The sequence below is a fragment of the Halichoerus grypus genome, chromosome 3 (assembly GCF_964656455.1).
Source record: "Halichoerus grypus chromosome 3, mHalGry1.hap1.1, whole genome shotgun sequence".
Lineage (NCBI taxonomy): Eukaryota > Metazoa > Chordata > Mammalia > Carnivora > Phocidae > Halichoerus > Halichoerus grypus.
In genome coordinates, this window is record NC_135714.1 from 156,938,160 (window position 1) to 156,952,049 (window position 13,890).

At 36.5% G+C, this 13,890-nt stretch overlaps 1 pseudogene; it reads right to left on the reverse strand.

Annotated features, from left to right (window-relative positions):
* Positions 1–6,230: 6,230 nt before the first annotated feature.
* LOC118544416 (NADH dehydrogenase [ubiquinone] 1 alpha subcomplex subunit 1 pseudogene) lies at positions 6,231–6,476 on the reverse strand (annotated as a pseudogene).
* Between the last annotated feature and the right edge of the window lie 7,414 nt (positions 6,477–13,890).

Sequence of the window (13,890 nt, forward strand, 5' to 3'; positions counted from 1 at the left end):
AACTTAGAAATTTTATTTTTGTTCAATTAGTTCCTTTTACAACTATATATTTATGTAATTTCTTTAGTCCTCCATTTCTTCAGTTTCTTTTAATGTCCAGAAAGGAACAATGATGAAATTAGTATAATTCTCTTCTTCCACCTTTCCCTCTACTACCCATTTTTTAATCATATTCTCTTAATATTTATCTTTGTAGTTTTAGATATAGTTGTACATCTATCACTTGATTTATCAACTTAATCTAATAAATTTTGATGAGTAGAAATAAAGCAGCATACTGCCCTATCTCTTTTCTCCCTTTTCTCCACACTACCACCGTTTGTTAATTACTCACTTCAATATTATTAGTTTATACATCACAGTATATAGCTATTACCACAGCCATGCTGAATAATGAGCCACCCCAAACTCACTGGCTTGCAGAAGAAACATTTATTTTCTCTCATGCACCTGAAGGATAATTAATATAGACTCAGCTCAGGTGGATTTGGTTTCAAGGTGAAAGTTGATCCAGCTCTATTCCCTTGTCTGTCATCTTCCTTGGACCATGGGTTGGCCAGGTCATGTTCCCCTCAAAATGATGAAAGAAATTCAAGGATAATGAGCAGCTGCAGCTCTGAACTATCATTCTGTGCACATTCCATTGGCCAAAGCAAGTCAGAGAGCCAACTGCTAAGTCACATTGCAAAGGGAATGGATTCTAGGAGGCTAAAAAAAACTGGAAACAGTAGTATACTCTACAAAAATATGTTAGCATAATTCCCACATTTGTTTTAGTTCAATTCTAAAGTTACAGATTCACTGCTCATTATGGATTCTATTGCCACAATTTATGCAATTATCTCTGGCTTGCTGAAGTTTTCTTCCTGAGAATAGTATCCCCTAAGATAATGCATGTTCTAAAATGTTGGCTTGTTGGCTGTGAATTTTTTTTTCTTGAAACAATTTTTTTTTGCACAATAATTGAAATACAACAAATCACATGTTTGTAAGTACACAATTTGATAACTTTGGACTTACGTATACACTGTGAAACCATCACCACAGTCAAGATAAGTGGACATATCCCTCATCCTCAACATTTCCCTAATGCCCCTTTTATTCTGTCCCTCCTGTCCCTCTCCTCCTTTCACTCCCAAGTGATCAGTGATCTGCTTTCTGTCACTATAATTTGCATTGTCCAGAGTTTTATATAAATGAAATCATACATTACATACTTTTTTGCCAGGCTTCTTTCACTCAATATAATTATATTGAGATTCATCTATGTAGTTTGTATATTAATGGTTTGTTGCTTTTTTTTTTAAGATTTTATTTATTTATTTGACAGAGAGAGAGAGAGATCACAAGTAGGCAGACAGGCAGGCAGAGGGAGAGGGAGAAGCAGGCTCCCCGCTAAGCAGGGAGCCCAGTGCGGGGCTTGATCGCAGAACCCTGGGATCATGACCTGAGCCGAAGGCAAACGCTTAACCGACTGAGCCACCCAGGTGCCCCAGTTTGTTGCTTTTTATTGCTAAATAGAATTACTTTGAATGGATATACCTGATTTGTTTCTCCATTCAGGCACTGATGGCACATTTAGGTTGTTTCCAGTTTGGGGGTGTTACAAATATGGCCACTATGAACATTTATGTATAAACTCTTGTATAAACATGTATTTCCTCTTCTCTCTGGTAAATACCTAGGAGGTAAATGAATGGATCATATGGTAGGAGTATGTTTAACATCTTGAGAAACTGCTTAAATATTTTCAAGAGTTGCTTTATATTTCCCCCAGCAGTGTTTGAAAGTTATTTCCTCAATAACCTTGTTAAAAACTGGTATTGTACTAATTTTAATTTAACTTTAGTTATTCTCATAAGGGTGTAGTGTTGTTTCATTGTGCAAAGCTATTGAACAGCTTTTCATATGCTTGTTATCCATATATCTTATTTGATGAGATGTCTGCTCAAATAATTTACCCATGTTTTAAATTGAGTTGCTTTCTTATTTTTGAGTTATGAGAGTTCTTTATATATTCACAATACACATCTTTTCTTAGGCATATAATTTTCAAAGATTTTTTCCCCCAGTATACAGACTTGTCTTTTGTTTCTCTTAACAGTATCTTTTGAAGAACAGAAGTTTTCAATTTTGATAAAGTCCAGGTTATCAATCTCTTCTTTTATGTATTGTACTTTTAATGTCATATCTTACCCAATTCAAGTCACAACAATTTTCTACTAGGTTTTCTTCTAGGATTTTGATACAATTGCACTGAAGATGTAGATTGTCTTGGGTATAATTAGCATTAACAATATTGTCTTCCAATCCATGAACATGGGATGTTTAATTTATAAGATTTATTTCCAAATTTATCAAATTTGGAAAGTTTTTGGCCATTATTTCTGCAAATTTTCTCTAGGAGTCCCATTATGCATAAGATGGTATGCTTGATGACATCCTATAGGTATCTTATGCTCTGTTCATTTTTTTAATTCTTTTTTTTTTAAATAGACTTTAATTCTCAGAGCAGTTTTAAGTTCATAGCAATATCTAGCAGGGACAGAGATTTTCCATATAACCCATGTCCTCACACATGCATAGCCTCCCCCATTATCAGCATTCCCCATGGGAGTAGTATATTTGCTATGATTGATGAACCTATACTGATGCATCATTAGCACCAAAGCCCATAGTTTACATTAGGGATGACTCCTTGTGTACATTCTATGGGTTTTTGCAAATGTAAAATGAATGTATCCATCATTATGTTACCATAGAGTATTTTTACTGTCCTAAAAATCCTCTGTGCTCCTTTATTCAGCCTGCTCATCCCAACCCCTGGCAACCACTGATTTTTTTTTTTTTTACTGTCTTACAGTTTTGCCTTTCCTGAAATGTCATATAATTGGAATTAATCAGTATGTAACCTTTCAGGTTGACTTTTTTCACTTAGTAATATGCATTTAAGGTTCTTCCATATCATTTTTTGGCTTCATAACTGATTTTTTTAAGTCACTAAATAATATTTCACTTCTGGACATACCACAGTTTATCCACTCACCTACCAAAGAACCTTTTAGTTGCTTCCAAGTCTTGGCAGTTATGAATAAAGTTGCTATAAACATCTGTGTGGATTTTTGTGGACATAAGTTTTCAACTCCTTTAATTAAATGCCAAGTAGTGCAATTGCTAGATCATATGCTATAAGTATTTAGTTTTGTAAGAAACTGCCAAACTTCCAGTGTAAAGTGGCTGTACCATTTTGCATTCCCACCAGCAAAAAATGAGAGTTCCTTTTGCTCCACCTCATTGACAGCATTTGTCAGTGTTTCGGATTTTGGCCATTCTAATGGGTATGTGGTGGTATCTCATTGTTTTAATTTGCATTTCCCTGATGACATATGATATAGAGCATCTTTTCATATGTTTATTTGCCATCCTGTTATCTTTTTTGGTGAGGTGTCTGTTAAGGTCTCTGGCTAATTTTTAAAAAATCAGATTGTTTATTTTCTTAGTTGGGTTTTAAAAGTTGTTTTTTGGGGTGCCTGGGTGGCTCAGTCGTTAAGTGGCTGCCTTCGGCTCAGGTCATGATCCCACGGTTCTGGGATCAAACCCCGCATCGGGCTCCCTGCTCAGCGGGAAGCCTGCTTCTCCTTTTCCCACTCCCCCTGCTCGTGTTCCCTCTCTCTCTGTGTCTCTCTCTGTCAAATAAATAAATAAAATCTTTAAAAAAAAATAAAAAAATAAAAGTTCTTTTTTTATATTTTGCTGAGCTGTCCTTTATTAGATATATCTTTTGAAATATCTTTCCCCAGTCTGTGGGTTGTCTTTTCATTTTTCTTGACTATGTATTTCAAAGAACAGAATTTTTTTATTTTAATGAAGTCCAGCTTATCAGTTATTTCTTTCGTGGATTGCGCCTTTGCTATCATAGCTAAAAAGTCATTGCCAAATGCAAGGTCATTTATATTTTTTCCTATGTCATCTTCTAGTTTTGTAATTTTGTGTTTTACATTTAGGTCTGTGATCCATTTTGAGTTCATTTTTTTGGAGGATGTAAAGTCTGTGTCTAGAGTTAATTTTTTCCACATGAATATACAGTTGTTCTGGCACCATTTGTTGGAAAGACGATCTTTTCTCCATTGTATTGCCTTTATTTACATGTGTCTATTTGTAGGCTTTCTATTCTGTTCCACTGATCTGTTATCTCTTCTTTCACTGATACCACACTGTCTTGATTATTTTTGACTTTTAGTAAATCTTGAAGTCTCGTAGTAACAGTCTTCCAGTTTTGTTCTTTACATTTTTTAAAAGATTTATTTACTTATTTTAGAGAGAGAGAGAGAGAGCAAGCAGGGAGAGGGGCACAGGGAGAGGGAGAAAATCTCAAGCAGACTCCACACAGAGTGCAGAGCTTGACGTGGGGCTCGATCTCATGACCCATGAGATCATGACCTGAGCCAAAGCCAAGAGTCACACACTCAACTTACTGAGCCACCGAGGCACCCCCCAGTTTTTTTCGTATGTTCAATATTGTTTTGCTTATTCTGGGGTTTTTGCATCTGCATATAAACATTAAAAATCAGTTTGTCGATATCCACAAAATAACTTGCTGGGATTTTGATTGGGATTGCGTTGAATCTATAGATCAAGTTGGGCAGCACTGTCTTCTTGACAATATTGAGTGTTCCCATCCATCACCATGGAATATCTATTTAGCTCTTCTTTAATTTCTTTCATCAGATTTTTGTGGTTTTTCTCATTTTGTTAGATTTATACCTAAGTACTTCATTATTTTGAGGTGCTAAGAAATGATATTGTGTTTTTAAATTTCAAATTCTGTGTTCATTTCTGGTATTGGAAAGTGATGGACTTTTATATATAAACCTTGCAATCTTGCTATAACTGCTTCTTAGTTCCAGGATTTTTTTGTTGGTTTTTTGACTTTTCTGCATAGATGATTATATCATCTGTGAACAAGGACAATTTTATTTTTTCCTTCCCAATTTATATACCTTTTATTTCCTTTTCTTGCTTTCTTTCATTAGCTAGAACTTTCAGTACAGTGTTGAAAAGAAGTGGTGAGAGGGGACATTCTTTACCTGATCTTAGAGGGAAAGCTGCAAATTTCTCACCATTAAGTATGATATTAGTTGTAGGGTGTTTGTAGATATTCTTTATCAAGTTGAGGACATTCCCCTCTTTCCAGAGTTTACCAAGTTTTTATCATGAATGGATGTTAGATTTTGTCAAATGCTTTTTCTACATCTATTGATATGATCATGTTATTTTTCTTCTTTAGCCTATTGATCTGATGGATTACATTAATTGATTTTCCTTTCTTTTTTTTACTTTTTCATTGTTTTTATTATGTACCACATTAATACCCTGCATAACCTTCTAGAAGGGATAGATAAGCATAATCTAGTTATTTTTCATTAATCAGGAAAATGCTTCTCTGGTACAGCCCCTCTGGAAAACAGTAGGGAGTTTCCTCAAAAAGTTGAAAATAGAGCTACCCTACAACCCAGTAATTGCACTACTGGGTATTTACCCCAAAGATACAAATGTAGTGATCTGAAGGGGCACGTGTACCCCAATGTTTATAGCAACAAGGTCCACAATAGCCAAACTATGGAAAGAGCCCAGATGTCCATTGACTGATAAATGGGTAAAGAAGATGTGGTGTGTGTGTGTGTGTGTGTGTGTGTGTGTGTGTATATATGAAGGAAGGGTTCAGCTTCCTGAACACACACACACACACACACACACACACACACACACATACATATACATACAATGGAATATTACACAGCCATCAAAAATGAAATCTTGCCATTTGCAATGATGTGGATGGAACTAGAAGGTATTATGCTAAGCAAAATAAGTCAATCAGAGAAAAATAATTATCATATGATGTCACTGATACGTGGGATTTAAAAACAAAACAGAGAATCATAGGGGAAGAGAGGAAAAAATTTAAAAAGATGAAACCAGAGAGGGAGACAAAGCATAAGAGACTCTTAATCATAGGAAACAAACTGAAGGTTGCTGGAGGGGAGGGAGGTGGAAGGATGGGGTAACTGAGTGATAGACATTAAGGGGGGCATGTGCTGTAATGAGCACTGGGTGTTATATAAGACTGATGAATCCCTGACTTCTACCTCTGAAGCCAATAATACATTATATGTTGATTAATTGAATTTAAATTAAAAAAATAAATTACAAAAAAGGAAAATTCTTCTTTAATCAGTATTTTCCAAACCCTTTGACACGTAGTAATGATTAACTCCAGAGATGTGCCTATCTCTTTCCATCATACTCTACTGATAGGAATAATAGGCAAACTTTTCCTTGCCCCTGTTAGTGAGCCTGTGGATTTGTGTAGTGGCTATGTCGGGGATGAACGAGCACAAGGCCATAACCCCGAGCCCAGGCAGAATCTCAAACCAAATCACACCTTGGTTGCCAAAGCTGAACCCTTCCTTCATGGCCCCTTAAAGGAGACCCAGCCTCATTCATTGATTTTCTAATGTGAATAGCTTTGCATACCTGGGATAAATCCCACTTGTTTGTGGTATATAACCCTTTTTATGCATTGTTGGATATGATTTGCCAATTTCATCTTGAGGATTCTTGTATCTATGTTTATAAGAGATAATGATTTGCAATTTTTTAATGATGTTTTTGTCTCCTTTCAGTGTTTGGTATTTGGTTTTAGGGTATGCTGGGCTCATAGAATGAGTTAGGAAGAATTCTCTCTGCTTTTATCTTCTAAAAGAGATTCTAGAAAATTGATATGATTTAAATGTTTCATATAGTTTACCAGTGAACCCATCTTGGTCTGGTATTTTCTCTTTTGGAAGGCTATTAATTTTATTTTTTTTTTTTTTTTTAAAGATTTTATTCATTTATTTGAGAGAGAGAGAATGAGAGAGAGAGAGCATGAGAGGGGATAGGGTCAGAGGACGAAGCAGACTCCCTGCCGAACAGGGAGCCCGATGCGGGACTCGATCCAGGGACTCCAGGATCATGACCTGAGCCGAAGGCAGTCGCTTAACCAACTGAGCCACCCAGGCGCCCCGGAAGGCTATTAATTTTAGATTCAATTTCTTTAATAGATATAGCTTTATCTCTTCTTGTGTGAGTTTTGGCAGATTGCATCTTTCAAGAAATTTATCTATTTCATCTAGGTTATCAAATGTGGGCAGAGAGTTGTTCATAGTATTCCTTTATTGTCCTTTTAACATCCATGGGATCTGTATTAATGTTCTCTCTTTCATTTCTGATATTAGTAATTTGTGCCCTCTCTTTTTTTTCTTAATTATCCTGGCTAGAGCCTTATTGATTTTATTGATTTTTTCAAAGAACCAGCTATTTGTTTCATTGATTTTCTCCATTAATTTCCTGTTTTTGATTTCATATTTTTATTATTTATTCTATTTTGTGTACTTTGGGTTTAGTTTGCTCTTCTTGTTCTAATTTCCTAGGGTAGAAGCTTAGATTATTTTTAATCTTTCTTCTTTTCTAGTATGTACATTCAATACTATAAATTTCCCTCTAAGCACTGCTTTCACTTTATCCCACAGATTTTAAGAACTTGGGTTTTCATTTTCATTTAAGTCAAATATTTAAAAATTTCTCTTGAGATTTCCTCTTTGACCCTTGTGTCACTTCGAAGTGTGTTGTTAAGGGATGCCTGGGTGGCTCAGTTGGTTAAGCATCTATCCGCCTTCGGCTCAGGTCATGATCCTGGGGTCCTGGGATTGAGTCCCGCATCGGGCTCCTTGCTCAGTGGGGAGCCTGTTTCTCCCTCTGCCTGCGGCTCCCCCTGCTTGTGCATTCTTGCTCTCTATCTGACAAATAAATAAATAAATAAAATCTTTTTGAAAAGTGTATTGTTTAATCTCTGAGTATTTTGAGATTTTCTAGCTATCTTTCTACTATTCAACTCTAGTTTAATTCCACTGTGGGCCAAGAGAAGTCATATGATTTCTATTCTTTGAAATTTGTTAAGGTATGTTTTATGGTCTAAAATGTGGTCTATCTTGGTGAATGTCCCACAGGAACTTGAAAAGAATGTGCATTCTGTTGTTGGATGAAGTAATCTATAGATGTGCATTATATCTGGTTGATCAATGGTATTGTAGATTTTTACTATGTATTCAGTGGTTTTCTGCGAGCTGGATGTGTTCATTTCTGATACAGGTATATTAAAGTCTCCAACTATAATAACAGATACATCTATTTCTCCTTGCAATTATGTTTTTGCCTGATGCTGTTTGATGCTCTGTTTGGTACCTACATGTTAAGGCATTTACGTCTTCTTGGGGAATTGTTCCCTTTAATACTATGTCATGCCCCTCTATCCCTAAAAACTTTCCTTTTTATGAATCTTCTCTGTCTGAAATTAATATTGCTATTCCCCCTTTGTTTGGTTTAGAGTTAGCATGTTATCTCCTTCTCCATTCCTTTATTTTTAATCTATATCTGTTTTTCTATTTAAAATAAGTTTTTTTGTAGACAACACATAGTTGTGTCTTGTTTTTTTTTAAGATTTTATTTATTTATTTATTTATTTATTTATTTATTTATTTATTTGAGAGAGAGAGCTCAAGTGGGGGAAGGAGCATAGGGAGAGAATCTCAAGCAGACTCTGTGCTGAGTGCCAAGCCTGACTCAGGGTTCAATCTCATGACCTTGAGATCATGACCTCAGCTGAAATCAAGAGTTGGACGCTTAACCAGCTGAGCCATCCAGGTGCCCCTGGGTCTTGTTTTTTGATTCACTCTGACAAGTGGCACATTTAGACCATTTATATTCAAAGTCATTACTGATATAGTTGGATTAGTATTTACCATATCTGTTGCTTTTTACATTTGTTGCCTTTGTTCTTATTTTTGTCTTCCAATCTTTTTTCTGCCTTATGTCATTTTAATTAAGCATTTTATATAATTCCATTTTCTCTCCTTTTTTAGCGTATCATTTATACTTTTTCCCCCTTTATTCATTGATTACCCTAGAGTTTGCAATATACATTTACAACTAATCCAAGCCTACTTTCTTTCTTTTTTTTTTTTTTTAAAGATTTTATTTATTTATTTGACAGAGAGAGAGCATAAGCAGTGGGAGTGGGAGAGGGAGAAACAGGGTCCCTGCTGAGCAGGGAGCCTGATGTGGGACTCAATCCCAGGACCCTGTGATCATGATCTGAGCCAAAGGCAGACACTTTACTGACTGAGCCACCAAGGTGCCCCTCAAGCCTACTTTCAAATAACACTGTGCTATTTCCCAGGTAGTGTGAACACCTCATAATAACCAAATAATGTTAATTCCTCCATTTCCTCCCCAATGTCATTGTTATCATTCATTTCATTTATACATAAGCATATATATACATTGTGGCTCTAATTATTATTTTGAACAAACTGTTATCTGTTAGATCACTTAAACCTAAGAACAATAGTTTTTTATTTTACCTTCAATTATTCCTTCTCCAGTGCTCTTCCTTTCTTTTAGTAGATCTGAGTTTTTGACTTATATCATTTTCCTTTTCTCTAAAAAGAGACATTTTTTGCAGGGTAAGTCTACTGGGAAAAAATTCTCTCAATTTTTGTTTGAGAAAGTCTTTAGTTCCTTTTCACTTTTGAAGGATAATGTCACATACAGAATTCTAGGTTGGTGGGTTTTTTTCTCTGAACCTTTTAAATATTTCAGATCACTCTTTTTATGCTTGCATGGTTTCTCAGAAGTCTTGTGTTTAGATGTATCTTTGTTCCTCTATAAGTAAGGTGGTTTTTGTTTTTGTTTTCCCCTCCAGCTTCCTTCAGGATTTTCTCTTTATCTCTTATTTTCTGTTTTTTTGAAAATGATGAGTCTAGGTATAGTTTTTTGGTATTTATCATGCTTGGTGTGTTCTTTGAGCTTCCTGTATGAGCAGTTTGTTGTTCAGCATTAATTTGGAGAAACTCTCAGTCCTTATTGTTTCAGATATTTCTTCTACTCCTTTTTCTCTTTCTTCTCATTCTGTTATAATCTTCTGGTTTTTTAAATTATATTAAGTTAGCCACCATACAGTACATCATTAGTTTTTGATGTAATGTTCAATGATTCATTAGTCGTGTATAACACCCAGTGCTCACCACAACACATACCCTCCTTAATGCCCATCACCTGGCTACCACATCCCCCCACTCCCCTCCCTTATAATCTTCTGTTTTAAGCTGTATGTGTTATACCTTTTTAGTTGTACCACAGTTCTTGGATATTGTGTTCTGTTTTTTTCAGTTTTTTATCTGTTGGCTTTGCAGTTTTGGAGGTTTCTACTAAGATATTCTCAAGTTCAGAGATTTTTTTTCCTCAGCTATGTCCAGTCTATTAATAAAGCCATCAAAGGCATTCTTCATTTCAGTTACAGTGTTTTTAGTCTCTAGCATTTCTTTTTGTTTTTTTTTATTAAAATTTCCATCTCTCTGCTTTCATTGCTTGTATGTTGTCTACTTTATCTATTAGAGCTTTTAGCATGTTAATCATAGTTGTTTTAAATTCCCAGCCTGAAAATTCCAACATCTTTGCCATATTTGAGTCTGGTTCTGATGCTCGCATTACTCTTCAAACTGTGTTTTTTGCCTTTCAGTATGTCTTGTAATTTTTTTTTAATAACTGAGCATGATGAACTCGGGAAAAGGATCTGCTGTAAATAAGCCTTTATTTTATTTATTTTTTTTTTTTTTAAAGATTTTATTTATTTATTTGACAGAGAGAGAGATAGCGAGAGCAGGAACACAAGCAGGGGGAGTGGGAGAGGGAGAAGCAGGCTTCCTGCCGAGCAGGGAGCCCGATGTGGGACTCGATCCCAGGACCCTGGGATCATGACCTGAGCCGAAGGCAGACGCTTAACGACTGAGCCACCCAGGCGCCCTAAATAAGCCTTTAGTAAGGTACTGCTAAGGTGTAGGCAAGGGAAAATGTTCTATACTCCTATGATTAGGTCTCAAGTCTTTTAGTGAGCCTATGCTTTTAGACTGCATTCACATCTGATTTTCAGTCCCCACTCCCCTTAGGTGAGACAGGATGGCTAAAGTGGGGTGAAATTGGGTATTTTCCTTCTCCCACGTGTGAATCTAGAAAGGGCTTGAGTAGTTCCTTTCCGCCCCTCCCTTCCCTCTAGCCTTTTTGTGGAAGGCTAGAGTCATTTGGGGTTGGGTATTTCCCTTTCTTGAGGTCAATTTGGCTCTGATAGAAAAAAACAAAACAAAAAGCCCGGCAGCTATGGGTCTGGTTAAACAGTTTCTCCTGAAGGTAGGCCTTGTTAAGAAGGACAGAATGGTCAGGCATATTCCAAAAAGGTTCTTTTTCCCCTTCTCCTACTAAGCACAAGTGGATTTTTCTCCAATACTCACTGTAAGAACCCGGTAGAAATCTAGGAGGTAAAACTCACAAGTGTGAGGACCTCCCAGTGATTTGGTTTCCCTGGAGTTTTAACTCTCAGGGTGGTCCATCCTGAACCTGCAGCAATTCATCAGTTATGTTTAGGCTTTCAGAAGTTTCAGCTCAGTTTCTACTATGGAAAACCTATTCTCTGTATTTGCCTGTCAATTTCTCCAATTTTGGGGGCAGTGATTTGCTCTGTGTCCTCACTTCTCTTATGGATCTAAGAAGAATTGTTGATTTTTCAGTTTGTTTAGCTTTTTACTTTATAAGATGGAGTGGTGACTTCCAAGCTTCTTATGTACTGACCATAAACCAGAAGATTTGGGCTTATTTCTTTCTGCTCCTCAGACTGGATTTCATTTGATCTATTTTCAAGTGTGCTGATTGTTTCTTCCACCTGCTCAAATCTGTTAATTTATTTTTTCATTTCAATTATTATACTCTGTAGTTCCAGAATTTTTGTTTGGTTCCTTTTTATGTTTCTTTATTGATATTCCCTATTTATTGAGATATCATTCTCCCTGTTCCCTTTAGCTTTTCATCTCTGGTTTCCTTTAGCTCTTTGAGCATATTTTAAACAGTTTATTTAAAGTCTTCATCTAGTAAGTTCAATGTCTGTGCCTCCTCAGACACAGTTTTTGTTGATTTCTTCTATGAATGGGCTATACTTTTTGTTATTTTATATGCTTCCTAATTTTTGTTGAAAACTGAGCATTTTGAATATACGATGGCAACTCTGGAAATCAGATTTTCACCCATTTTAGGGCTTATTTTGTTGTTAGTTGTGGACTATGGCTGTTTAGTTTTTTGTGGCCTTTAAAAACTATTTCTGTAAAGTCCCATATTCTTTCTCATGTGAGATTTCTGAAGCCTCTGTCCCTTTAGCTTGTGATCAGGTGGTGTTTTGACAGAAATTTCTTTGAATGTCTGGAACCAAAGGAAAAAGACAAGAAAAGAAAGAAATGGGAAAAACACTCTCCAACTGTGTTGGGGCACTCTTTCAGGGCTTTGACAGGCCATTTACAACACCAAGCCTCTACTTCTTGCTTGTGCTGAGCCTAGAGATCAGCCAGGGGTGAAAGTTTAGTGTCTTTCCAAGTCTTTTCTAAGCACACATCCTACTTTGGGCATATGCATGGCTTTCTTGGCTCCTCAGTATACATAGTCACTTTGAATGCCCTAATTTGCGAAAGAAAGAAAGAAAGAAAGAAAGAAAGAGAAGAAAGAAAGAAAAAGAAAGAAAGGAGGGAGGGAGGGAGGGAGGGAAGGAAGGAAGGAAGGAAGGAAGGAAGGAAGGAAGGAAGGAAGGAAGGAAGGAAGGAAGGAAGGAAGGAAAGAAAGAAGGAAGGAAGGAAGAAGAAGAAAGAAAAAGAAAAAAAGCCCTCTTCCCAGCTTTTCCTTCCAGGCTTTAGGCACATCTATTGCTTGCCTCAGCTGTACTCATTTGTCAAGGCAACAGCAGTAGCTAATTTGCCTTGCAAGGATTACAAGGAATTCCAACTGTATAACCACTTTTCTGCCCTGACGACTTCCAAGTTAGGGGAATGAAAAGCAAGCACTTTCAGATAGCCCCCACACAGGTTAGAACAGACCAACATATTTCTTTGAAAACACAGTACTCTTCTCTCTCTGAGACCGAGGCCCAGGGTCTCACAGTGGTAATGCAGGCTGCCAGCATCAGGACTACCCCTGAGCCAGGGATGCATGGGACCAGGGTAAGTAGAAATGCCACAACTCTTCACTACCATTTTTGGTTGTCTTTTTCATAATTCAGCATTCCTTTTATTATTATCCAGAGTCTGGAAAATTTTGATTCTGACAGTTTTTACTTTGTTTTCCAAAGTTTCTGAAAGATATTTTTGCTGGGTATAGAATTCAAAGCTTACAAGTTTTTTGTTGTTGTTGTTGTTTCAGTATTTTATTTATTTTTGAGAGAGAGACAGACAGAACACACCCACACTCGCTCACCTGGAGGCAGGGGAGGGACAGAGGGAGAGGGAGAGAGAAAATCTTAAGCAGGCTCCATGCCCAGCACAGAGCCTGACACTGGGCTTGATCTCAAAATTCTGAGATCATGACATAAACCAAAATCAAGAGTCCTATGCTGAACTGACTGAGCCACCTAGGTGCCCCTCTTTCAGTACTTTAAAAATGTTGCTCTGGTGGCTCCCTGTTTGCACCTATTTCCAATGAGAAATCTGATAGCCTTTTCTTTGTTCCCCTGTAAAATACTGTTGATGTTTTTACTTCACTGCCTTTAATATTTTCTCTTTATTACTGATTTTCAGCCATTTGATTATGTGTTATCTTGATTTAGCTTCCTTTATGTTTCATGTGTTTGGGATTTATTAAACATTTTGGATCTCTGTTTATAATTTTGATCAAATTTGGAAAAATTTCAGCCATGATTTCTTGAAAAAATTTTTTTTGGTCTCCTGCTCTCCTCTCCTTGTGGATGCTATTTATACATAT